We start from the raw sequence: 26,070 nt of genomic DNA on the forward strand, positions 1-26,070 counted from the left end.
TAATTTCGGCGAGATGAAGCATAAACATTTACTACTACAAAATTGGGCTTTAGAGGCAGTTTTTAAGAGTTTTTAGCATCGGTTTTCACAAAATTCGCTACAGACGTTGTTCTAGGTGACACTGTAGGGTAAATAACAACCAACGGTATAAGGACCCTATGACATCGGTTGTTATGAAAAAATTGACTCCAAAGGGACTCTATGGCGTCGCCTGTTATGAAAAAACTGACGTCGTAGGGTCTTGGTTTTTTTTTTTCAGCTTTACAATTTTATAATTTTTATATATATATATTATTTTATTATTAATATAATTAAATTAAGTATAAATTATATATAATAAGCATAAATAAAAATTAAATTGAAAAGTTAAATAAATACACATTTACATTAATCTAAGTGTTTGTATATTAGCTATCTTTTTATTAATATTTTATATTTTACATTATGTGTTTGTATTTTTATACTATATTAGTATCATTTTTATAATTTTTAAGTTGTGTTTTGTATAATAATTAGTATATTAATGTAATACTTTAATTTTTATGTAATTTTATATTTTTATACATTTAAATTTTTCATGACCAATAAAATGAAACAATAATTTAAGGACCAGAATAAATGGAAAAAATTAGAGAAAGGGCTAAACTTTGCATGAAATTTTTTGAAAACTTTGAACATTAATAACTTTTGATTCGATTGTCTGTTTGGAGCGATGCCTTTCTTTTTGAACTTGGATATTTTTTCGCGTTCTACGCATCCCAAACGCCTGCGGCAGTTTGACCAACTATTTTGTCCAAAAAACGCTCTTTTGTATACTAAAATCATGTTATGCACCCCTTTCACCCAATTTTTTGTGTTTTATTTTGCTATTTTACTTAAAATAAACTAATAAAATTCTAATGTTAAGTATTAGAATCAATGTTTATGATGTATTTGTTAATTCTACTACAATGAAATGTGCAATACTAATTTCTTTTTATAACTCTTCTAATATTTAAATAAAATCATATATAGTAGCTAATTTATATAAAGATTGTGTTTTGGTATATTGGTAAAGACTTATCAATCTATCCTTTTGGTCACAAGTTCAAATCCCAATAGACCATTTTTTGTATTTCTTTTTTTTTTAGCCTACTATATCTATCCTTAGCACTCAACAATATCTATCATATGTATTACATCAATATTATTCTAAAATTACTCTAAGTATTTAAGGATTATCTAAATATATAAAAAAATATTTTTATAAAAGTAAGTTAAAGAAAGCATACCTTGTACCAAAAATTATGTACTTGACTTCCGACAAAGTCACTTCCGATAAAATCCTAACAACCAAGTTTAAGAGAAACTAAAATCATATATTATCCTAATTCTACCGAAATTTCAGCAGCATAGCGGCTATAATTGAACGTTTCCAAAAAATTCAAACCTTTTAATAACAACAAAACACAATTCAAAACAATAAAAATTTACCACCCATCCGACTGCAGTACATGTATTCACAGAACCTACTTCACTACGGATGAATAATTAAGATATTCAAACTCATCTAATATGCATATCTTCCACCCATTGATCTGACACAGTACAATATATTACAGAATCTACTTCATTACAGATGAATATTTAAGATATTCAAACTCTACTAAGCATTCATAATTAATTTATAATAAAAGTTAGTAAATGTATACCTCGAGCTACTTAAAAACCGATCAACACCAAATAAGTCAAATCCTTGCAAATTGACCTCACAATCTACAACATAAAGAAATATTACAAAATTACCAATTTCTTTATTTAGCTACTTACTACTTATATAATTTATGAGTAACTATAGTTACTAACTAGTTAGTAATAAAAATACATGAATATGAATTAAAATTAGTAACTTGCTAAGAAGTTGTAACTAACTATTTACTAGCTACTAAACAAATAAAAATACATGAATAAAATTGAAATAGAAAAAAAAATTGATACAAAATAGAGTTAATTTCTAAATTTTTGTTTCTATAAACTAATTTTTTAGAAATTAATTTTTAAACTTTTATTTTAATACTCTCCTATCTCATTCTCATTCACAATATTTAACAAAACTATTAGTTTAAAATACTCAATATATACATATACAATATATAAAATACTCTCCTATATCACATTTCTCATTCACAATATGTACACGTATTCAATACAACACAAAATACACATATATATTCTCTTATATCACATTATTTCTCATTCACAATATATATACACACAATACATATTCAATACAACACAATACATATTTAATAATATAGAAAAACCTTAAAAAAATTTATAAAATAAAAAATAAAGCAATGTACATTACTAAAATTAGTAGAAATTAGATTTATACCTTAATAGACGTTGAGATACAATATTTTCTCCACTAAAAACGGTGGCCGGAGGTATAACCACCACAACCACTACCTCTACCTTCGGTTTACCCTAAAAAATGAGGAAAAATATGATCTTTTCAGGTATATAGTTTTAGGTATGAAAAATAGAAGATTTAGAAACAAAAATGAGCTAAAATGGTGAAAAAAATGGTGAAATGGGGGTGATTTTTTATGGTGGTTGACGGAGAGGGTTTGGGGTTTCTCTGGTTTGGGGGTTTCTGGGTTGGCTGATGGAATGAGGAGGACGAAGGGCTGGGCTAGGGTTATAAACCCTTTCGGCGTCGGTTATTTGGAAATAACTGACGGCATAGGGGGCACACCCTATGGCGTGGCATAAAATTCTCTTCTACAAATTTTCAACCCTATGTCGTCGGTTATTTATTATTATGTTGAAAAAAGCGCCTCTAAAGGCTTGTTTTGTAGTAGTGATTAAAATCATTAATACTAGGTTGTCATGGTTTTTCTAATGTTGTTTTTGGGTTATTCCACTTTTGTCTCGTATGTTTAACAAATGTTGGTTTTAAATTACACAGGTTAAGCCAACCACTGAATATTTGTTTAAGCTAATTAGAATGAAATAATCTTGGACAATAGACCTCAAAGAGAGAACACACACGTGCAACCTGTTACTACACAAGCTCTGTTCAGATTACTACACCAAGAAAAATTGGCTAGCAACTTATTAAGGAACAGTGTACGGACACTAAAATGAGTAGGATGTAGCACAAAATGTGAAAGATGTAATAGTCTTACCTCCCCTTGAATGATTAAAATTTGGCCGAAGACCAAACAAAAAAAAAAGAGGATCAAAGCTGGCTGAAAAAAGAAACAACATAACAAATACAACAAATGTGGGAGCTGAGACACAATAAGAGAACATGCAAGAGAAGGCGTCAAAAATAAAAAGAATCAGAACAACTAAAAAATAACAGTGGAACAATGGAGGAAAACTGAACATATATTGGAGCATAGGATACTGAAGAAAATAGCTTGCATACAAATTTCATTATTTTTCTATTTCTATTAAAAATAGAGCACTACAATAATATTTAGAAAATGTGATAAATAAATGAAATAAAACAACCTTAAAACAATAACAAAACAAACCAGTAACATAAATATATATATTTAATCCTAAATAATTCAACAGAAACGACATGAAGAACTAAAGAACATGAATATAGGAAAACTACATATTGCCGAGAATGATGTGTGTGTGTGTGTGTGATAGAGAGAGAGAGAGAGAGAGAGAGAGAGAGAGAGAGAGAGAGAGAGAGAGAAGAAAAGGGGAAGGATGATGAGAGAGAGAAGAGAGAAAAGGGTATTGAGAGAGAAGAGTAGATAGAGCTGAAATTGTTGAATTTTAGAGAGTAAGTTGGAGGGAGAACAAAATTCTTATCTTTCCCAATTCTATTCTTCTTCTTCTTCTTCTTCCTCCTTCACATACTCATATTTTTATTTTTTCGATGCCTATTACAAAAGAAGAGGGGTATTGAGAGAGAAGAGAAACTTTTATTTGAAAAAAATGTGTAGGAGAAATTTTTTTAAGAATTTCATCATTAGTTTTAATAAAAAAAATTGTCACAAGTGACAAGACAATCCATCACTTTCATTTCATCATTAGTTTAATAAAAAAAAATTGTCACAAGAGACAAGACAACCTATCACTTTCATCATTAGTTTTTATAAAAAAAAAAATTATATCAGAAACGCTAGCATGTGACTATATTTTAAAGATGAAGAAGATAAATGGATTTGGCATGGGGTAACGTGAATTTAGCTTAGAAAAAAAAAAGACTCAATGTCACTGATGTGATTACTGAAGATAGTAAAAAATTAAAGTTTTCAAATAAATACAAGAAAAATAATATAAAACATATATAGTATAAAAGTTAATTGTACCGTGTAATAGTATAAAAAGAAATAAATTGATAATTACAATATAGGGTGTAAATTTCCCTTATTTTTATCTAATTTATCTTTATATATATATAATATAGGGTGACTACTCAATGGTTACATTTTTATTATAATGGTTATATTTTTTTTTACCTGTAATAGTAGGTTGTCAATAGGTAAAGATTATTTTTTAGAATTAAACTAATTACAATTAATTAACTATTTTCTTAAAACAACTAATTTTTAATTTAAATATTTAGCAAGACGTTTTTTTAGAAATTAATATTTATACATCTTGTGGGGGTTCATACTCAGTGAGTCAGCTCGTTCGATCCCGTTCAAGATTTGAGGTCGTGGTGCCAAGACATGCAGTTGTTCGGGCTGGTGTGTTTTAGACTAAACCCTAATCCGGATGATAATTCAGCTGGTTATATCGAGTTGTTGAACCGAAGGCTTCTACATTGGGTAAACTCGTCTGGAAAGATTTATGTGTCGCATACTATAGTGGGTGGGATATATGTGTTGAGATTTTCTGTGGGAATGGAACCACTCTTACGGAAGAGTGACATGTCATTACCGCCTGGGAGTTGATCAAGGAGGGACCCAATAAACTACTTAAAAACACAAAATTATACAGGCTTATTATATGAACAGAATTTTTATTAAACATTTTAAGCTACCCAATACTTTATTGATGTACCATGTTGTGAGTAGTTAGCAGTGTTGCTTCGTACCTTAGAGTGTCCCTTAATTAATTAGCATTTCTATAATGATGGATTATTAATTAACTTGTTTGTTTTATTGCCGAGTAAATGTGTCTTTTGTACACCTTAAATGTGGCCTTATTTGTTTTAGTGTTTATCAATATTGCTGATTTGGATGTACGATCAATATGTTATGAGTTTGTTGCCTTCCTAAAACTATGCATGCTTGATTGTTATTATATTCTACCCTCTTAAACATTAGACAAATATGTTAATTACATCTATTTTTTAGTATAATATTTACCTCTTCAAATAATAAAATTAAACCCCTTCTCCTATCTTTCCTCTCTCTCTCTACAGAGTCACACACACACACCCTTGCCAGATCGAATTTCGGAGCACTCTATGCTGAAGTCCATCAATTTTACTTGACAACCAAGTGTGTAAGAGCAACCCAAACTCTCTTACCAACATAATTTTTGAAAAAAATAATAGACATGTAATTTATTTGGTAATTATTATTAGATTTAGTTGTATTTATTTGTATTTAGGTTGATATGAATAGATCTACACATGTCATTTTTTTTATTTTAGTTGTTTTGTTGCTGAAATTTAAACTACTCGGTTTCTACATTTTTTAGTTTTTTTTTTCAAGTTTTTGCCATTTTCAGCGACGTCATTATCGATATATAGCGATATTAGTTGGTAGTGAAGGTTAGGAATGACTTTTAACGTCATGTAGTGACATGTTGCGATGAAACTTACAACACTAGGAAAGATTGTTACCCATTTACAATTTTTGCAATGTCTCGTGATATTGTTCATAATATGTGATGATAGTTTTAGAAATAGTGTTTGGTGAAGGAGAGAATGAAATTTTACAACTACTAGCGATTCGTAGCGATGCCTTTCGATACTAGAAAAATGGGTTTCAGTGATACACATTGAGTGACTCTAAAATTATTTAGTGACACTTCACCACGCGTCACTAATGTGAGTGACTGGAAAAGACAATTTTTAGTGACACTTCACGCGTGTCACTTAACCCTTTTACAGTCACTCACTGCGTGTCACTATAGGCATTTAAAGTCAAATTTTGTCAGACTGAAAAAGTAACAGCTACATACAAAAAGTGTCACTATATCTTTTTTTTTATTCTTTATTATTATTTTTAGAGGTATAGTGACAAACAAAAAGTGCCATATTAAATATCTTTCTAAAAAAAATAATATAATTTTCTCAAAATAACTTTTATAATTTTATTTTTAGAAAAAATACATACACAAAAATTAATAATTTATTTAGGTACCTCAAACCATTTTGTAAAATTATAATTAAAACAACAATAAAAAAAATATATAGATACATAATCAAAATAGAAAAACAAATACTTAAATTTCCATAGAATTTTTAGATCAGCTCAAGGCGCTTCTTCACAGAAGCAATCGGGCGTGCACACGCAGCTCTAGTGCACTTCTTTACGGAGGTGGAACAATGGTGGTGGCTTCGTGGCTCAAGGGTATTGGCCTTCAGAACTCGACGAGACCCACCCACAACTTCCATTTTTGCCTACAGTGACCGGAGTAGCACTGTCGTGCATTGCAGAGAGAGAACAGGAGAAAGAGTTGGTTAATTTCATCATTTATTGATATCTGTAATAGTGAGATTAAAATTTGCAGGTCAGTGTTACCAAGAGAAAGATGACTAGAAGGAGTTGTTGAGACTGTGAAAGAGAGAGAGAGAGGTCGAGAGATGGTTTGATGCGGCCGCTGTGAGGCTGAGAGAATGACTGTCGCTGGTCGTTGAAGATCCCGGTGATGCGATTGTTGTGAGGATGGGAGACGAAAGAGCCCAAAACTTGGGCAATAGGGTGGAGAGGGAGCAGCGAGGTTTCATGGGGTTCGTCGTCGGTCTGGTGAAAGGTTGGACAGTGAAGGGTTGTCGTCAGTCTGGAGGAGCGCAGAGATATTCTTTTTTTTTTTGAAAGGACGCAGAGAGATATGAGGGAAAAGGTTGAGTTTGGGGCTTTAGGGTTTCATAATGTCCATTTTATACCTCATTTTATTTATTTATTTTTTTGAAAAAAAAAACAGATTTGATATTTATTTACTTAAATAAAAAAAATTAATAAATTAAAAAGTATTTTTTTTATTAACATATAGTGACGCGTGAGGCATGACTGGATACACGTGTCCCAACTCGTTTAGCGCGTCACTATATCATAATATTAAATTTATTTAAAAATAATTAAATATAAGACTATGATATAGTGACGCGCTACGTAAGTCGGGACACACTTTTGCAGTCTTTTATGGCATGACTATAGGTCAATATTTTTTTTAAAAAAAAAAAATGATAAAGTAATGAGTATTACTCTTTAGTGACACTACATATTTTTAGTGACACACATTATAAGAGACTAACAACGAATATTGTTCAGAGTCTCATTATGCGTGTCACTAAAAATCACTCCTAGCTCTTTAGTGACTCGCACTTTTACGTGGGTCACTAAAGAGTGTCACTAAAACTAAATTGTAGTAGTGTTTATCGACATTGTTTACAACACGTATTGACTTCTTTTGCGATATGAGCAAGATGAACACAAGTGAATGTCGATAGCAAAGTATAAACCAATTTATAGAAATTAAGGAAAATTAACGATGATCACTACAAAAAAAACTCATTTTCGCCGACTAGTTTTTTGGTCATTAAAACTCATTAATTAGTCACCCAAAATTTTTTACGACTAATTATTTTTAGTCACCATTTAGTCGCTGAAAGTCAGTCGTAGAAGAGATTTAGTGACTAATATATTTAGTCACGAATAATGTTATTTTCAATGACTAAAATTTAGTTACAAAATATATTAAAATTAGTCACAATAAGATTGATATATTGGTCACATAAATACCAATATGCACTTTCAACAACTAAAAAAGTAAAATTTAACAACTAAAATTTAGTCATAAAAAGGGCTAATATTTTGTGACTAAATAGTTTAGTTGGTAATAATAAATAAAAAATTACATAAATTAATTATTCAATGACTAATATTTAGTCATAAAAACTAATTTATAATTTTTTTAATATAGAGTATATTCATTCAAATTATATAATAAAAATAGATTATTCAAAGCTATATTTAAATATTATTATACAGATTTATTCATTACATAAAAAATTACAATGTCAATCATAAAAATTTCAATTACAATATAATCCTTGAATTGTACTTTGCCCATAAACACTAAAACAGCAAACTCAATGAATCAGAGTTACCAACAAGAAAAATAAAATAAGCTACCCAGTACAAACTAAATTAAATGAACAACAAAGAAACTAGCAATACAATAACCAAACAAAAAAAATGTGAAGGCACCTGCCCTCAAACTGTTAAAACATTCTGTGAGGATCTGTAGGCATGATTTGTGATGCTAGTATTGCTTGAAGTGCTTATTGGGAGTCACATTGAAAGATGATGTCTAAGCACCACAAGTCCACAATCATATTGTATTTCTATTGTCAAAGTCAACACTGAAATTTTGAAAAAGTTAAATATATATATATATATATAAATCTGTTAGTAAATATCTATAATAGAAAATAATTATTTTTATAATCATTAAGATACTTACATTGCTTACTAAAAAAATATTACACATCCAAAAAATTTGTCAAGGGCGTACATACAAACATCTCTGTAAGCTTTATCCCCATAATTGAAATACTAGAAAAATACATGAGGGTGTTCTAATAAATTATTCTATAAACTTTTTCTTCAATATGGCTATTGTGCTTATTGGATGAGAATCAACACAATAAAGTTTTGATCTGTCAAAATGAATTAGTCTAGTAGGTTATATCACATACACTTTGCATTTATACAAGGGTAGAATGTGTTTTGATTTGCAATACACATATATCATAAATATAAATATTGATAAAGAAAAATAGTCAGTTTACTAATATTACCTTGTATTGAGCAGATTTAGAGGACTCGTTTCTGATTTGCCACTTCTTGTTCCTTTTAGATCAGATTCACTTTCCACCTTATGCACGATAGAAAAAAAATCAAATAAGTAATTAGTACAATGAAAAGTTTGTTTTTTGAAAATATATAGTTTAGGAAACAAGTTAATTATATATGTATATATTGCCTTCTCGTTTGATGCCATATCCTATTAAGTACTAAATTACAGCAAAAGGATAAAAAAAAAAAAAACAGAAACAAATAAGACAATTAATAATTAGAATCATTCAATTAATACCAAAACTTGTAAATAAGACAATAACATGAAATTTCCTTAACTCGATCAATATGTGTAAGTATGAAACAACATAGAGCAAGTAGAGTTGAGGAAAAATTTGATAAATTTTCTGAAATTTTATTGGCAATGTAACTCAATATGTGTGTATTGGACATTATTTGCTATTATTTTTTGTAAAATAATAGCAATTTTTTTTGTACAGTAGTAAAAGAAGCAAAGCAAACTACAAAAATCCAACATTATAAATATTATTATGTAAATTCCTTCATAACCAGTCTTGAAAATTTTTTCATTCTATATTTTTTAAATAAAAAATATGTTACTAAAGTGAAGAGTGAACTTAGGCTAGCAAAGTCAGATAAGCATAAAGAAAGTCCTTGATTCAAAATACTGAGTAGCTCAATCAACAAAACTCAAAGGCTTTCTCAACGAATTTTAAATTTCATTTGCATTGTGGAGAAAAAATTTGAAGAGAAAGGAACGACAACCCCAAAATTAAGAACAATAAATACACTATCTAGCATGAGCAGTCAAGGCAGTACACAGAAAAAGAGAAACCTGCAAATATGCACCATTTACGACCCTAATAACTCATTTATTAATTTTAGAATCTCCATATTGATACCTCAATTGCCTTAGGAAAGGATTCAAAAACTCACATCAAAATAATTGCATTTTAGCTCAATTGCCTATTATTATTATTATTATTATTATTATTATTATTATTATTATTATTATTATTATTATAAGTAGTATTTTTAGTGAGACTTGAGATAGAACTATCCAATTCTTAATCCCAGAAAAATAAACAACTAAAGTATATGATAAAATATTTGAATTCTAGCTTTTGGGAGACAAATCAGACCTTGTCACATAGAGAGCTAAATAAATGATTGAGCAAATACAAAACAAACACAAAGAAAGATTGATAAAAGTGTTGATAAACAATAAAGACTATAAGATTCTCGCCTAATTTATGTAAGTCTCAACACTTAATTAGACTATAAACAATCAACACCCTTGTCGGTAAAATAAAAAATAGAAGAACAAAAAATAAATCAAGTTCACAAGTTTTTTATTTTAATTTGGTCACATATACATATATAATCACTATAAACTAAACATGGATTTATAACTCAAACTTTATCCTCTCATTCTAATTTATTTAATAGTTATAAATCACTAGTTAATCTTATATTTAGTAAATTTGGAATCTTAATATATTTTCACAATAAATCTAAGCAAATATTGGTAACTCAAAATTCTTTCCTGTAAAACATACTATAGCAGCATACAATGTTAATAGAATACGGCTACATACATTTAAGCTGCTGATATCTTTTGTCACCAGGCTGTGGACTCTCTTTAACATGCTTAAATCTCTCTCTCTCTACAAAGAAGCAATGCACTTTAAATTCAAAATACATCTAAAATTTTACAAATTAAAGATAAATGGTAGTTGTAGTCATACCCAAATAAACTTTCTTGAAAAGAAAATTGCATATTTATTCAGAAAAAAATACTCTGAATTTCATATAGTACCTGCTGCACTTGTCCTCCCAATTTGATGCAAAGAGTTAGCAAGAGCTGATTTACCAACACTAAGAATCCCAACCAATAACAATATTGTCTAAAAGAATTATCTTTCTTCCTCAATTCTCTAACTCGAGCTTGTAAGAAGTTCAAAAACTATAAAAAATGAACACAAAAAAAATTAAAAAAAAAATAACAATTTTTGAATTTAACAGACCATTTTTCATAGACATGATTCGTCTTAAGAAGCTATGAATCACATACCTGCCTGAGGCTATCCTTATTATGAGCATTAACTCCATAACAAATACAGTTGTTCTGCTCAAAATACCTCAATCATTCCTAAAAATTAAACAAAGTACTCCTTTAAATGATAAGATATATAAGACAAGAAGATGAACTACAAAACCTCTTAAAATAAAATAAGAGGTTCACTAAATTAGTTCATGATTTGGTTAAGATGACAGAAAAAGAAAACCAAGAATTTGGGTTACCCTTGGTGCCCTGAAGGCGTCGCAGCCACCACCATCGGTTATGAAACTGAAGCACTTACTGAATCTTGAACCCAATAAAGCATCGAACAGGGGTCATTTACTACTGAGGTGATCTGGAGGAATTTAACCTCAATCTGACAGCATAACACAGATTGAGCACTCAACAAACCTGGCACTCTTGGCCCTATACTAAACTAGGTCTTAGTCTACCGATTTAATCTTTTGTAAAGTTTACCATAATTGTCCACAAACACATTGATCATTGCCCTTCTAATAAATAAACTGTTGGTATCTTACATTGTTATAATGACCCGTATATTAGTAACCACAACTGAGTTACAGATTTAATCAACCAAATGACTAAAACGCATACAGTATAAAAGAAAGAAGTACCTTCAAAACAAGAAACAATTATTGTACTCGCATCAGCAGGGCTAAGAGACGGCGCACACGGGCTGGGTGCAAAATTGATCTAAGAGGGCCAGAGATGGTGCGAAATGGCTGTGAGAAAATGAACCTCTTTGGTTCGTTTAGGATTTGAATGGGGTTGGAGTCACCGATAGAGGTAGGAGTTGGGGTTGGGCCACCGTCGCCGTTGGCTGTGAATCAGAGGTTAGGGTTGGGTTTAGTCTGTCAGGGTGAGGATAGGGAGAGTCGGTGAGCTGAGGTTGTGAGAGAAAGCTGATAGAGAGTTTGATTTGGGGAAGAAGACAGAGAGATATGTAATTATGCGATAGAAGGCTCAACTGAATATAGAGGGAAAATTTTGGATTTTACCGCAAAAGTAAAAATTTTAGAAAATAAATATTGTATACCAAGTTTAAGTTTATTTTTATGATATTTTGTTCGTAAAAATAATTTTTTTTAACTATATATTTGCTATTAATTCAATAACTATATATATTTTTTAAAAAAATAATTTATGTTAATCACATTTTTTTCAGGATTAAATTAATAGTTAATGTTAACTCAAAAAAAAAAATTAATAATTAATGTACATTCAATATAGTAATAATTAATCTTATGTTTTAAGGTAACTAAATAATTACTTGGTACATATAAATTATTAATAATTGTAAAAATAAATTATTTTAAAATTAATATTTTAGTTGTAAAAGATCATTAACTTTTACTGACTAACTATTTCGTCACAAATTTCTAATTTTTAGTGACTAAATAATTTTAGTCACCAAAAATAATTAGTCTCGACACTATTATAATTTGGCGTCACAGTTTTAGTGACTAAATATTATTTTAGTCACTAAATATAACAAATAATGACTAAAAAATTGGTCATTGATTTTTTTTGTTCTAAATAAAACATTGTCTCATGACTAAAAATATTTCCGACTAAAAATTAGTCGCAAAATCTAACTATTAGTGACTAAGTTGATTTAGTCACAAAAAATCTAGTCGCTGAAAACTTATTTTCTTGTAGTCGATGAATACAATGTTTTTATAGTGGTTCAACCTCTTTTAGCGGTAATAAACTAGCCCACTTAGAGTTTTATTGATCTTAATGTTTGAAACGAGTTTTCGCGAGAGTTATATTCTCCAGGAGTTCAGTGCTCAAGCAAGTTTTTGAAATAAGAGCGTAAGAGAGCCCCCTTACAATTGACTTCATAACATTATATAGGTTTACATTATATAAGCTAGAGTTTCTTAACTTGGTTATATCTTTTCTTAATCCAAGTTATTATAAGTTACATTTCAAATATAAAAATAATAATAAAATTATTATTCAAAAACTAGATATCTTTTCAACTTATAATTTTTTGACTATATCTTAAGATCGTAGATCCAATAGCACGTGCCCTTTACACGAGCAGACCTGATCAGACATGGGTACACGTGGGGTGGGGAGCTGATCGGGTCCCAGTGGTTTGTGCTCATTCTTTGGTGGCTTGGTAGCTAGGGAGCCCCTTGCATCTTTGTATTTGGTGGAGAAAGGAGTTCGGCATGCACATGACACTATAAAAAATCTTACTTTTAGTCAAAATAAAATTTATACCTAAAAATAAGAAAGTTGTGACTAATTATAAACTTTTCTTCCTACGTTGTACTTAAAAATCCGTGGCTAAAAATATTAGTCACAAAAATTACAATTTATTGTGACTAAATGTGATTTTAGTTATAATACTTGTTGTGATTAAAATTAAACTAGTGACAACTTGTAACTAAATATTTTGTTTAGTCACAAGTATCTTTTTTATTGTGACTAAAAGTCACATTTAGTCAAAAAAAAAAATTGTTGTGACTAAAAGTTTATCGCTAAAAAATAGTCTTTTTTTGTAGTGTGGGTTCTCTTGGTATGAGCCAGAGCATTGGGCTCCCTTAGCTCTTCAATATGTTGAACGAAAATCCATGCACACATTTATATTGATTTTTTTGAAGAATAATATATGGCAATAATTCATGACAAAAAAAATGAAAAATAACTTCTATATGCTATTAAAAAAAAAAAAGCACAGGGAAATTATTCATATATATTTTTTTTTCATGCATAATCATTCTACTCAAGAGCCTATAATCTTGAGGGGTTGGCCGTTCTATTATTTTGTAGAAAAAGTAATAGCCCACATATGCTACTATATTTATTTCTCGTACAAAATTTCTACTATGTATTTCAAACACAATGTCACCCTCGAAAAAAATAATATAATGTGTATATATATAATTAAATAGATGCTCTGAAATTTAAATTTTTATAATCAACATCACGTACTTATGGCTATTATATACTATTGAAGCTACGTACCTAGCTATAATAATGACGTTTGGCCAGCCAAATTCGAGATATTATCTGTAAAATAATAAATAATTTATTTTTATGTATATATATATATCCAGTTTTAATATATAATAAATACATTTTTGATGATTGATCAAGAAAGTCTGATTTTGGTGAATTATTTTCAGAATATATAAATATATAATTGAAGCATTAATTATGGTAGATGAAAATATAGTACCATATGTTCGTTATATATATGATAGTATTAACCAACCATGTATGTCTTCATAATTTAGTCTCTACAAAATAACTTCGACGTAGAAAAATTAGAGATCATCACTAAACAACAAAGAGAAAAATGGCTTTAGAAGATGAAAAAGCTAAACCATTCGAATTCATTAATTGTGTCAATAATGAACAAAGAGGTGGTGGTACCACTATATGCTCTTCGCCACTAAACCAAGAACGTTACTTTTCCCTACAAAATGTTTTAGGGGCGACATATGTCGCCTCTAAAGGTCTCCAGATTTTAAAAAAAATATATATAAAAAAAAAACCTCTTTCTTTAGGGGCGATCATGATTTGTCGCCTCTAATAGTCTTACTATTAGGCGATTTTTTGTCGCCTCAAAATTGTTGCCCCTAAAAATTAAATTTGTTGTAGCAATGTCCAACTTTTTGATCTTCTCATGATACCAGAAACCAACTACGTGAGTATCTTATGCTACAAAAATCCCACCATGCATGAAGGGCTCCCCACCGAGTTCTAGTAGTGCCGTGCGATTTTATTGGTAGTTTGAAGAAGAGCATGGCTCAAGTGTTGGTTCTGTTCTATCCATTAGCGGGTGAAGTGGTGTACAACACCGTCGGTGAGCCGGAGATTTTGTGCAACAACCGTGGTGTTGATTTTATTGAAGCCTGCGCAGATGCTGAACTTGAAAAGCTCAATTTGTACAACTTTGACGTGAGCTTTGTTGTAGGAAAGTTGGTGCCGGCCCGAGAAGAAATGTGGTATTTTGACTGTCCAATTATAGCTCTACAAAATTTAGTATCACTTGGACCCAAGATTGTTCCAGCTTCATTATGTGAAACTTAAGAAGCATGTAGATAAATGAATATTGTTTATTGATGAAGCAGAGGATGGTATTCAATGGCCAATTCTAAGTGGAAAAAGTCAATGTCCAGAACATTATTTCTTTCAAGGTCTGCTGCTAATTGCTATAGGTGATCGAGATAGTGACACGATCAAGTGACATGAATCTGTGCAATTAGTAATTGATGATAAATGTTACAAATAGATTTTTATTAGACTTATTAGACATTTATGAGCTTTTATCATGTTATTTTATACTTGGAACAAATTTTATTTTTGATACATGAATTGAATATTTTGATGATATAAGAAATATTTTTTTAGATTTTATCATGTTATTTCGTACTTGTGTTATTATTGAGAAATTATAGCAATATTAAAATGTAATATTTCTTAATATATAACATAATAATAATGTAATGAAAAATTATATGATTACATTTTTAAAATGTTATTAAATGAATATAACATAAGAGGAATGATAACATTAAAAAATAATTGTTATTAAGAAATTATAACAATATTAAAATATAATATTTCTTTATATATAACATAATAATAATGTAATTAAAACTTATATGATTACATTTTGAAAGTATTATTAATAAATGTAACATAATGAACCATAACACTAAATTAATGATAACTATTTATAATATATAACACTAAAATAATGTTATAATATACTATTTAATAACATGTAAAAATGTAATTAAATGTCAATTTTTGATTACATGGGCTGTCTTAACAGTTGTTAAATTGTTATAAAATACATTTAATACACTTTTTCAGTGTTATGATAAATGTTTTTTTTCTTGTAGTGCAAGTAAGTATTGTGTTTGTGTGTTATATTTATTTCGGCTATGGTTAGAAACAAAATTTCTCACTAGTTTTAGCTGTACATGTACAGTAAAATTTCTATTTAAGAATACACTTAGTAACTAAGTAAAGTATATTTTAATTGAGAGATTATAGCTAATAATATTAAATAGAAATATATTAGATTTTATGTTTTGCAAAAGTTACTGATTATTGGGCTTCTGTTTTGTAAAATAACACATTAGACTCTGTATTTATTTCTAAAATGATACAAAATAGAGTATCCAAAACTAATTTTTTGTCAAAATAAAATTTAATAATAATCCGATCGAAAGTTGTTATGACAAAACTAGGTATATATCTGCATTTGTTCGTAAGTTAATTATATTAAAAAATATAAAGTAATTTGCGGCATAAATACCTAAGTTTAACTCCCAGTTGCAAATAAATACCTAAGTTTAATTTTTGGCGGTAATAATACCTAAGCTGTATTTTTGGAACTCTATAGGTACCTAACCGTTAAATATTAAGTCATTATCCACTTTTTTTATTGGTATGATTAAATTAATTTTTTTTTAAAAAAAAATAAATTTGATGACTTGGACCCAATCAAGAATTATTACGTGACAATTTACTTAACACTTAACAGGTACAAAAGTTTCAGAATTATAACTTAGGTATTATTACCGCCAAAAATTAAACTTACATATTTATTTACAACTACTTAATTATTTATATCGCAAATTACTCAAAAATATATAGAAAAATGAGCTCATAGTATATATGGTTATACATATAAAGAGAGAAAGATCTCATTATTTATTATCCTTAATTACAGTTAACAAAGCTGAATTGTGGAAGTGTGGTGGTGGTGTGCCTATTTGATCATCTATTCATTGATATGGATACTCAGCAAACATGTTCTTAGTGTCAAGAAAGAATTTAAGAGAAAGTTTTTCTGGACAACTGGCTTCCACCCTATCAATCGCACTGCCTTCAAAAAAAATTCGTAATTTCTAAAGACCTTTATGCTTCTTGTCATTGACATATCCTATATTTTTTCTCTTTCTTCAACACTCTTACTGAGATTCTTTCCCACCAAGGCTATTGAGAGGCATCATCAGCAACTGGTAAATTTACCTATTCCTTTTGCACGATCGAGCTGTACATTTGAGAAATTGTGGTCTGCTCGAGAAAGACCAATCTACTATGGATGAGTTCAGGAAGTACGTAATCTGGGATTCGGTGCCCATTCCCCCGAGGAAGAGGAGCACGACTATGTTGCTCGAGCTATATATATTCGCAATACAATAACCTGGGAAGCCGCTAAAACCCCCGAAGGGACTCCCCAAGTTAAAGTCAATCATTTTTACGGATAGTCACCTACCGTCCTTAGTGCAGAACCAACTTGTCTCGTCAAGTTTAAGGATAACCAAAATAACTTTTATGTTTGGAATTGTGTTGATCTTATCGCTCATAGATTTGACAGTTAGTACCCCAAATTCCATGTCTAATTAATTAATAAGTAGTAGCTCATATTATTATGACATCGTTGACCAGTATAGCTCAAACATCCCTATGGCTGCAACTTGGGATCTACCTCCACTTAACACCTTAGATCTTTAGAAAATTAGTGGTTCTAGAGAGTTTTTTTATACTCAAGCCAATTCTTCCTCATATAAGTTTCCTAAGTGTAGTTTAGGCGGGAGTTTATCTTCATAATTATATCCTTGTTTTGCTTATCAAATTTTGTCTTACTTGGGCCTTTTTCCTTTGCAGATGTGGACCTCGAGATGGATTTTAAAGAAGCACTTAACATTTTCACTCTTCCAGTGAAAAAGGGAAGGAAGCAAGTTGCTGCAAATGCAGAATGTTCCTTGAAACAGCCCAAGGCTCTAAGAAAAATGAAAAGCAAGGATAAAGAAAAATCTCTGACTCTTCCAACTTCTTTTATTGTCAAGATATTTCGTGAATAAGATTCAAGGTACTAGAATGTATAAAGTCTGTTCTAAACTTTGCACAGTTACATTTGTTTTAAGGATTCTTAATAAGGAAAGTTTCGAGGATGTTGGAGTACAAGAGAAAAAGGCTTTAATTGCTTTGTATGAAGCTCAAGGGGCTGCTAACAAGAACCCCACAAACTTAGACTTAATTGATGCTGAAATTCAGACAAGAAGAAATTATTTGAGGGTGCACAAGACTTATCTATCATTCCTTAATCCTTAGACAAAAAAAAAAAAAAAAAAAACTAAGAATGATTGGATAAAGGATGGTGATTCTAATTCTAAGCTATTCCACATTAGCTTAAGAACTAGAAGAAACCAAAATGTAGTGCCATTATTACTAATGCATAAGGAATTTGGGTGGATAATCTAGTTGAGGTAAAGGATGCTTTTATTTCTTATTTTTACAACAACTCTGGGATCCAAAATGGAAAATAGAAGGCATGTGTTGAGAAAAATAGTTAAAAATGATCCTTGTATTACTGAAAAAATTCAGCATATACTAAAGAGGAGGTTAAAGAGGCATTATTTTCTATTTCTGAATCTAAAGCCCCAGGCCCTGATGGTTTCAAAAATTATTTATTTATGCATCCTTGGGACATTATTGGAGAGGATTTCACCAAATCTATCATTTTGGTGCTTAATTCAGGGAAGCTTCTTAAGAAAATTAATGCAACCACACTCACTCTCATTCCTAAGAGCAAGTGTCCAAGTCAAGTTAGTGACTACAGTTGATTGCGCGTAGCAATGTTGTGTATAAAACAATGACAATTGTGATTTGTGGGAGATTGAAGAATATCCTTACAACTATTATTGCTCAAAATCATAAGGGATTTGTGCATGGTAGATACTTCGCCCATAATATTATGGGTTGTCAAGATCGATTTTATAAATGAGTATCTACATAATTAAGATGTAGATCTTCCAGATCGATTTTATTGTACCGTCCAGATCGATTCTAAGTCGAATTGATGAAAGCCTGGTCCTTTAGTGACTATCGTCCGAATAGGTCCCCATAGCTCATGGCATGCCGAATAGACATGTAGGTCAAGCAGTGCCATTTGCCGACCAGAATTACACGCTAAGCGAAGATATTCTAAGATATTTTTTTAACTGCTTCCCCAATTATAACTCAACTAAATCCCTATTTTTGTTGGATTTGATTATGTAGTAGAGAAATGCATTGGATTTTATATTTGAATTCCCATGCCACTTTATTTCTTTTATATCGAGATTCACATTTATCGTTACCGATGATTTATCAAATAATGCATTTGTATTTTCCTATAAATAGTGAAGTCATCTCACTAAATTGGGCCTTCTTTTTGCATTGTAAAAGGGCAGACACTTTGCATAAATAATTGTATACTTTTTGAGAATTATTAAGAAACTCATCTGGTCGGACCTTATGATCTTGATAGTTCGTTATAATCAATACAACTAAAAGAGGAGTAAGCTATTACAGTTATAAGGGGATAAACCTCTATAAATATTGTGTGTTGTTTATAATTTTTTTTCATCATTAACTTCTTTACAATTACTATATTTTTATAGACTCAATGTCCTTGGCTAAAAGGGAAGTCAACACATATTTATTGGGCACCTATTCTCATTCTGCATCCAAAATATATTCTTTCAAAGATAGAAAGCATTTGACCTGCTTTTTCGTGGAAAGGCAAAGCAGAAACAATGAACTCGGGTAATATTGCTTGGGCTCCGGTTCCTCTATGTAAATCCAAGGCTTATGGAGGCCTTGGTTCTAGAAATATTCAGCAATATAATATAGCTGCTTTGGGAAGATATGTGTGAGATATTGCTCTGAAAAAAAAAAAAAAGATAATCTTAGTGTGGTGGATACATTTGGTGTATATTAAAGAAAAAAGATTGGCAGAGCTATGAGGCTCCACAAGAGGGAAGTTGGTATTGGATAGTGTTATGGTAAAAAACCTTAGTTAGGAACAAAAGTAGTCCATTTATCTTATATATGGTACTATTTTTTCACTAATTAATAATCACTACAAAAACTTGATGCTTTTAGTGGCACTCTTTTTGGTGTTATACCGTTATTGGTGTAATTAAGTATCGGGTCACATATAACTTAAAAAAGAAAATTGCTAATAGGCATCACTGTATCATACCGTTATTGGTGTAATTAAGTATCATGTCTCATATAACTTAATAAAATAACTTTTACAGAATACCGCTAACCAATCATGGAGCACTTATAGAAAGGTGTTGGGCACCACTGGTGCCGAATAGCAATGCTCGTTAAGAAAATAGCTTTTAGGGAATATTGCTGACCAATCATGAGACGCCACCTATAGAAGGTGTTGGGCCCAAAATCAATGCTCAAAACATAAATATCCATCAGCAACTGGTAAATTTACCCTATTCCTTTTGCACGATCGAGCTGTACACTCGAGAAATTGTGGTCTGCTCGAGAAAGACCAATCTACTATGGATGAGTTGAGGAAGTACGTAATCTGGGATTCGGTGCCCATTCCCCCGAGGAAGAGGAGCACGACTATGTTGCTCGAGCTATATATATTCACAATACAATAACCTGGGAAGCCGCTAAAACCACCGAAGGGACTCCCCAAGTTAAAGCCAATCATTTTTACGGATAGTCACCTACCGTCCTTAGTGCAATACCAACTTGTCTCGTCAAGTTTAAGGATAACCAAAATAACTTTTATGTTTGGAATTGTGTTGATCTTATCGCTCATAGATTTGACAGTTAGTACCCCAAATTCCACGTCTAATTAATTAATAAGTAGTAGCTCATATTATTATGACATCGTTGACCAGTATAGCTCAAACATCCCTACGGCTGCAACTTAGGATCTATCTCCACTTAACACCTTAGATCTTTAGAAAATTAGTGGTTCTAGGGAGTTTTTTTATACTCAAGCCAATTCTTCCTCATATAAGTTTCCTAAGTGTAGTTTAGGTGGGAGTTTATCTTCATAATTATATCCTTGTTTTTCTTGTCAAATTTTGTCTTACTTGGGCCTTTTTTGCAGATTTGGACCTCGAGATGGATTTTAAAGAAGCACTTAACATTTTCACTCTTCCAGTGAAAAAGGGAAGGAAGCAAGTTGCTGCAAATGCAGAATGTTCCTTGAAACAGCCCAAGGCTCTAAGAAAAATTAAAAGCAAGGATAAAGAAAAATCTCAGACTCTTCCAACTTCTTTTATTGTCAAGAAATTTCGTGAATAAGATTCAAGGTACTAGAATGTATAAAGTCTGTTCTAAACTTTGCACAGTTACATTTGTTTTAAGGATTCTTAATAAGGAAAGTTTCGAGGATGTTGGAGTACAAGAGAAAAAGGCTTTAATTGCTTTGTATGAAGCTCAAGGGGCTGCTAACAAGAACTCCACAAACTTAGACTTAATTGATGCTGAAATTCAGACAAGAAGAAATTATTTGAGGGTGCACAAGACTTATCTATCATTCCTTAGACAAAAAAAAAAACTAAGAATGATTGGATAAAGGATGTGATTCTAATTCTAAGCTATTCCACATTAGCTTAAGAACTAGAAGAAACCAAAATGTAGTGCCATTATTACTAATGCATAAGGAATTTGGGTGGATAATCTAGTTGAGGTAAATATTGCTTTTATTTCTTATTTTTACAACAACTGGGATCCAAAATGGAAAATAGAAGGCATGTGTTGAGAAAAATAGTTAAAAATGATCCTTGTATTACTGAAGAAATTCAGCATATACTAAAGAGGAGGTTAAAGAGGCATTATTTTCTATTTCTGAATCCAAAACCCCAGGCCCTGATGGTTTCAAAAATTATTTATTTATGCATCCTTGGGACATTATTGGAGAGGATTTCACCAAATCTATCATTTTGGTGCTTAATTCAGGGAAGCTTCTTAAGAAAATTATATGCAACCATGATTTGTGGGAGATTGAAGAATATTCTTACAACTATTATTGCTCAAAATCATGAGGGATTTATGCATGGTAGATACTTCGCCCATAATATTATGGGTTGTCAAGATCGATTTTATAAATGAGTATCTACATAATTAAGATGTAGATCTTCCAGATCGATTTTATTGTACCGTCCAGATCGATTCTAAGTCGAATTGATGAAAGCCTGGTCCTTTAGTGACTATCGTCCGAATGGGTCCCCATAGCTCATGGCATGCCGAATAGACATGTAGGTCAAGCAGTGCCATTTGCCGACCAGAATTACACGCTAAGCGAAGATATTCTAAGATATTTTTTTAACTGCTTCCTCAATTATAACTCAACTAAATCTCTATTTTTGTTGGATTTGATTATGTAGTAGAGAAATTCATGGGATTTTATATTTGAATTCCCATGCCACTTTATTTCTTTTATATCGAGATTCACATTTATTGTTACCGATGATTTAGCAAATAATGCATTTGTATTTTCCTATAAATAGTGAAGTCATCTCACTATTTAGGGGACCTTCTTTTCACATTCTAAAAGGGCAGACACTTTGCATAAATAATTGTACACTTTTTGAGAATTATTAATTAACTCACCTGGTCGGACCTTATGATCTTGATAGTTCGTCATAATCAATACAACTAAAAGAGGAGTAAGCTATTACAGTTATAAGGGGATAAACCTCTATAAATATTGTGTGTTGTTTATAATTTTTTTTCATCATTAACTTCTTTACAATTACTATATTTTTATAGACTCAATGTCCTTGGATGAAAGGGAAGTCAACACATATTTATTGGGCACCTATTCTCATTCTGCATCCAAAATATATTCTTTCAAAGGTAGAAAGCATTTGACCTGCTTTTTCGTGGAAAGGCAAAGCAGAAACAATGAACTCGGGTAATATTGCTTGGGCTCCGGTTCCTCTATGTAAATCCAAGGCTTATGGAGGCCTTGGTTCTAGAAATATTCAGCAATGGAATATAGCTGCTTTGGGAAGATATGTGTGAGATATTGCTCTGAAAAAAAAAAAAAAAAAAAAAAGATAATCTTAGTGTGGTGGGTACATTTGGTGTATACTAAAGAAAAAAGATTGGCAGAGCTATGAGGCTCCACAAGAGGGAAGTTGGTATTGGAAAAAAATAGTGTTATGGTAAAAAAACTTAGTTAGGAACAAAAGTAGTCCATTTATCTTATATATGGTACTATTTTTTCACTAATTAATAATCACTACAAAAACCTGATACTTTTAGTGGCACCCTTTTTAGTGTAATTAAGTATCGGGTCACATATAACTTAAAAAAGAAAATTGCTAATAGGCATCACTGCGTCATACCGTTATTGGTGTAATTAAGTATCATGTCTCATATAACTTAATAAAATAACTTTTGGAGAATACCGCTAACCAAACGTGGAGCACTTATAGAAAGGTGTTGGGCACCACTGGTATCCAATAGCAATGCTCGTTAAGAAAATAGCTTTTAGGGAATATTGCTGACCAATCATGAGACGCCACCTATAGGAGGTGTTGGGCCCAATAACAATGCTCAAAACATAGATATCCATTTGAATAAAAGACTAGCTAGATACCAAATCATAACTTACCCTTAATTTCAATACTATTAATGAAACATCAAATATAGTTAATGCCTCAAAAAAGTTTCATAACAAATTTAAATGGGATGACTAGTGCTGGTTCATTTTATTAACTAGTTATATACGCTTTTTTATGATCTAAAGCAGATAGATTGAATCGCACGAGGTTTGGGAAAAGGTCTTGTACCATTGAAATAGGGTCCATGTAGTAGTCTTATGCGTTGAACCGGGTCTCCTTTTGTCTGATTGCGACGATGAAATGGTAAAGAGATGTCGAAATGGTGAGAAAGCTCACAATCCATAAGTTTGCCCGTTTGGAGATGTTGAACTATCGTTAGTACAATTGCGTAGACTTTCGTCGCTTTGTTCCTGCCTGGCTCACTAGTCAGACCCCCAAAGGGATATGTGCGTCTTGTTCGGATGGGTAAGTTTGAGCTTTTATGAATTGAGTCTTGGTCTCTGGGCTCCGAGTACTTTGTGATATGGTATTTGCTAAACAATCTAGTTCTAGAACCTCCTTTCTGCTCCCATTGGCGGCTCAACTTCGCTTTTGTCCAATGATTCCTTCTAACATAACAGGGCATTCGTGAACAAGTCTTCAAACCTCACAGCGGATTCTGGGCATTCATCTGTAGCTGTTACTTTTACAACGGTTATTTTATTCACCGGATATTCACTAAAAGAAAGAGCTTTTTCTTGAACAAGATACACCCGGCTAACTATCCATTTTTCATATTAATAAGATAAGAGAAATGGGATCCTCGCGTAGAAAAGAGATCAAAGGAAGAGAGCGGGCATGAGCAATAGTAGTAAATAACTAGAGATGGTACTACTGACTTTACTGTTGATGACGAAAAAGAGGTTGTTTATGAAACGTGTCCGATTTGAATGTGTGTCTATGAAGGCTTTTTAAAATCCCGATAAAACGCTCAAATGGCACATTTCGATGTCTCGTAGGCGATCTATGCCAAACAAAATTACCGGGAAAATGAAAGTGTCGATTTCACTTCCCTCGAATGGCATGTAATAATAGCTTTTCGTCACTTATCTTATTATAATAGTGGATGTCAGAGAAGAAGTTCCTGGTTTGGTTGAATTCAATCAAAAGTACCACTTTCCATTGAATCAGGAATCTCTTTTTCTATCAGTTTCCTAAGAAAAGATAGATAGGATTGCAGGCTAGATTCGAGGTATGCCCAAACAAAGGTATGCCAGTTGATTGATTTCACTCTATTTTCAAGATTGGGTGGGTGTTCGGTGTACCCTACCGTATCGAAAAGCGCGGTATCTATTGGTACTTAATTACGAGAGAGCCATTCGGACTTGATGCAATGGTGGCGGGGATCAAGATCACTAAGCCAGTTCTTTGCCTTGCTCTACGCAAAGCCCCACCCAATCAGGCTGCCATGCTGAACAAGCCTGGTATGAAGCTAACTGCAGGCAAATTTGGCAATCTGCCACGTGACTTCACGTACGATGTCTCAAAGGCCGATGAGATCTATGATTGCTTGGAAAAAGTAGGGTCCCCAGAGCATCAAGTCCAGTTAGACACACTAAAGGGAGAGAACCCCGTATGCAAGTTTCATGCCAGTAATAGTCACGCCACAGCTGACTGCGTAGCCTTCTGCCACGCAATACAGGACAAGAGGAGGCTTGCTGAAGTTTCCCGAAAAGGGAAAACAGATGTTGATTGACAAGCAACCATTTCCCAAGACCGCTCAAGCGGCGCCGGTGTATATTCATTACCACTACGGCGTAAACCCCGAATCAGAAGGTGAACCTACGGTTACACCGTAGACTTCTAAGTTGCCCAAGAAGTATTTGATCGATTCGGGGAAATGGGTGTGCTGAGACCAGTCACACAAGAACCATCTTCCGCAGTCATTGAAGAGATTGTCGATCACCAGACCGACTATTAAAATGTAAACATGGTTACGATCCTGCGAAGGCCGGGCCAACCCCGGCTAAAAATTGATCTACAAGGGGGCCTTCTAGGATCTATAATCCCTGTCAGTAAGTGTGCCGTTGTAATCGGCCAAGAGGCTACTCAAATACTTCGCTGATGCTATATTACAAAGCTTCGAGCTGTCAAGCCTAAGGTCGACCCACCTAACCTAATAGGCGGATGGAAGCAAGAAAATGGCTGGCTAGCTCGTGCAATCAATATCTCGTCACCCCCATGCATATAATAGCTACGAGCTGCTGTAAGCGCTGTTGCACGATGTATCACAAGTACACTAACAAGAGAGGAACTACGAGCAGAAATCAGTAGTCACTCTACTACTTATACTTATAATTTCGTATAAATAAACGAGAGATAGTCAGTCTCTTGACTCTTGAGCGGCCGAGAATGTTATGTCAGAAGGACCAACGACGATCCTATCTTGAAGGAGTAGGAGGAGTAGGAGGAGTCAGCCAAAAACAAAGACCACCAAAAGTAACGACCACCAAGATACGCATAGTGATTCGATCTTTTGATCACCCATTTTTTGAAAACCATTTTGGGGGGCTTCCGCCTTACACACGGAAGATTGGATTGCCTGAATCACGAGTCTTATATACTGTGTTACGATCAC

The 26,070-nt window shown here is 31.9% G+C and overlaps 4 long non-coding RNA genes across 6 annotated transcripts; 2 read left to right on the forward strand and 2 right to left on the reverse strand.

The window, feature by feature from the left end:
* Positions 1–231: 231 nt before the first annotated feature.
* Positions 232–7,053, reverse strand: LOC133034659 (uncharacterized). Its single transcript, XR_009686063.1, has 3 exons — positions 2,375–7,053; positions 1,692–1,755; positions 232–1,325 (listed from the first exon to the last, which is right to left on the reverse strand). It is a non-coding gene; the product is annotated as an uncharacterized LOC133034659 (long non-coding RNA).
* Positions 7,054–8,157: 1,104 nt separating this feature from the next.
* On the reverse strand, positions 8,158–12,091 carry LOC115718872 (uncharacterized). 3 transcript variants are annotated; one of them, XR_004012073.2, is made up of 7 exons: positions 11,709–12,090; positions 11,316–11,449; positions 11,086–11,163; positions 10,831–10,977; positions 10,610–10,678; positions 8,993–9,069; positions 8,158–8,554 (listed from the first exon to the last, which is right to left on the reverse strand). It is a non-coding gene; the product is annotated as an uncharacterized LOC115718872 (long non-coding RNA). The 3 variants fall into 3 exon arrangements; XR_009686064.1 differs by lacking the exon at positions 8,158–8,554 and adding an exon at positions 8,615–8,851 and having other exon boundaries at positions 11,709–12,091; XR_004012075.2 differs by lacking the exon at positions 11,316–11,449 and having other exon boundaries at positions 11,709–12,089.
* Positions 12,092–17,109: 5,018 nt separating this feature from the next.
* LOC115718875 (uncharacterized) lies at positions 17,110–19,213 on the forward strand. Its single transcript, XR_009686065.1, has 2 exons — positions 17,110–17,448; positions 17,740–19,213. It is a non-coding gene; the product is annotated as an uncharacterized LOC115718875 (long non-coding RNA).
* A 1,112-nt stretch (positions 19,214–20,325) lies between these two features.
* On the forward strand, positions 20,326–22,347 carry LOC115718874 (uncharacterized). Its single transcript, XR_004012077.2, has 2 exons — positions 20,326–20,699; positions 20,987–22,347. It is a non-coding gene; the product is annotated as an uncharacterized LOC115718874 (long non-coding RNA).
* The last annotated feature ends 3,723 nt before the right edge of the window (positions 22,348–26,070 follow it).

Source organism: Cannabis sativa, chromosome 2, assembly GCF_029168945.1.
Source record: "Cannabis sativa cultivar Pink pepper isolate KNU-18-1 chromosome 2, ASM2916894v1, whole genome shotgun sequence".
Taxonomy (NCBI): domain Eukaryota; kingdom Viridiplantae; phylum Streptophyta; class Magnoliopsida; order Rosales; family Cannabaceae; genus Cannabis; species Cannabis sativa.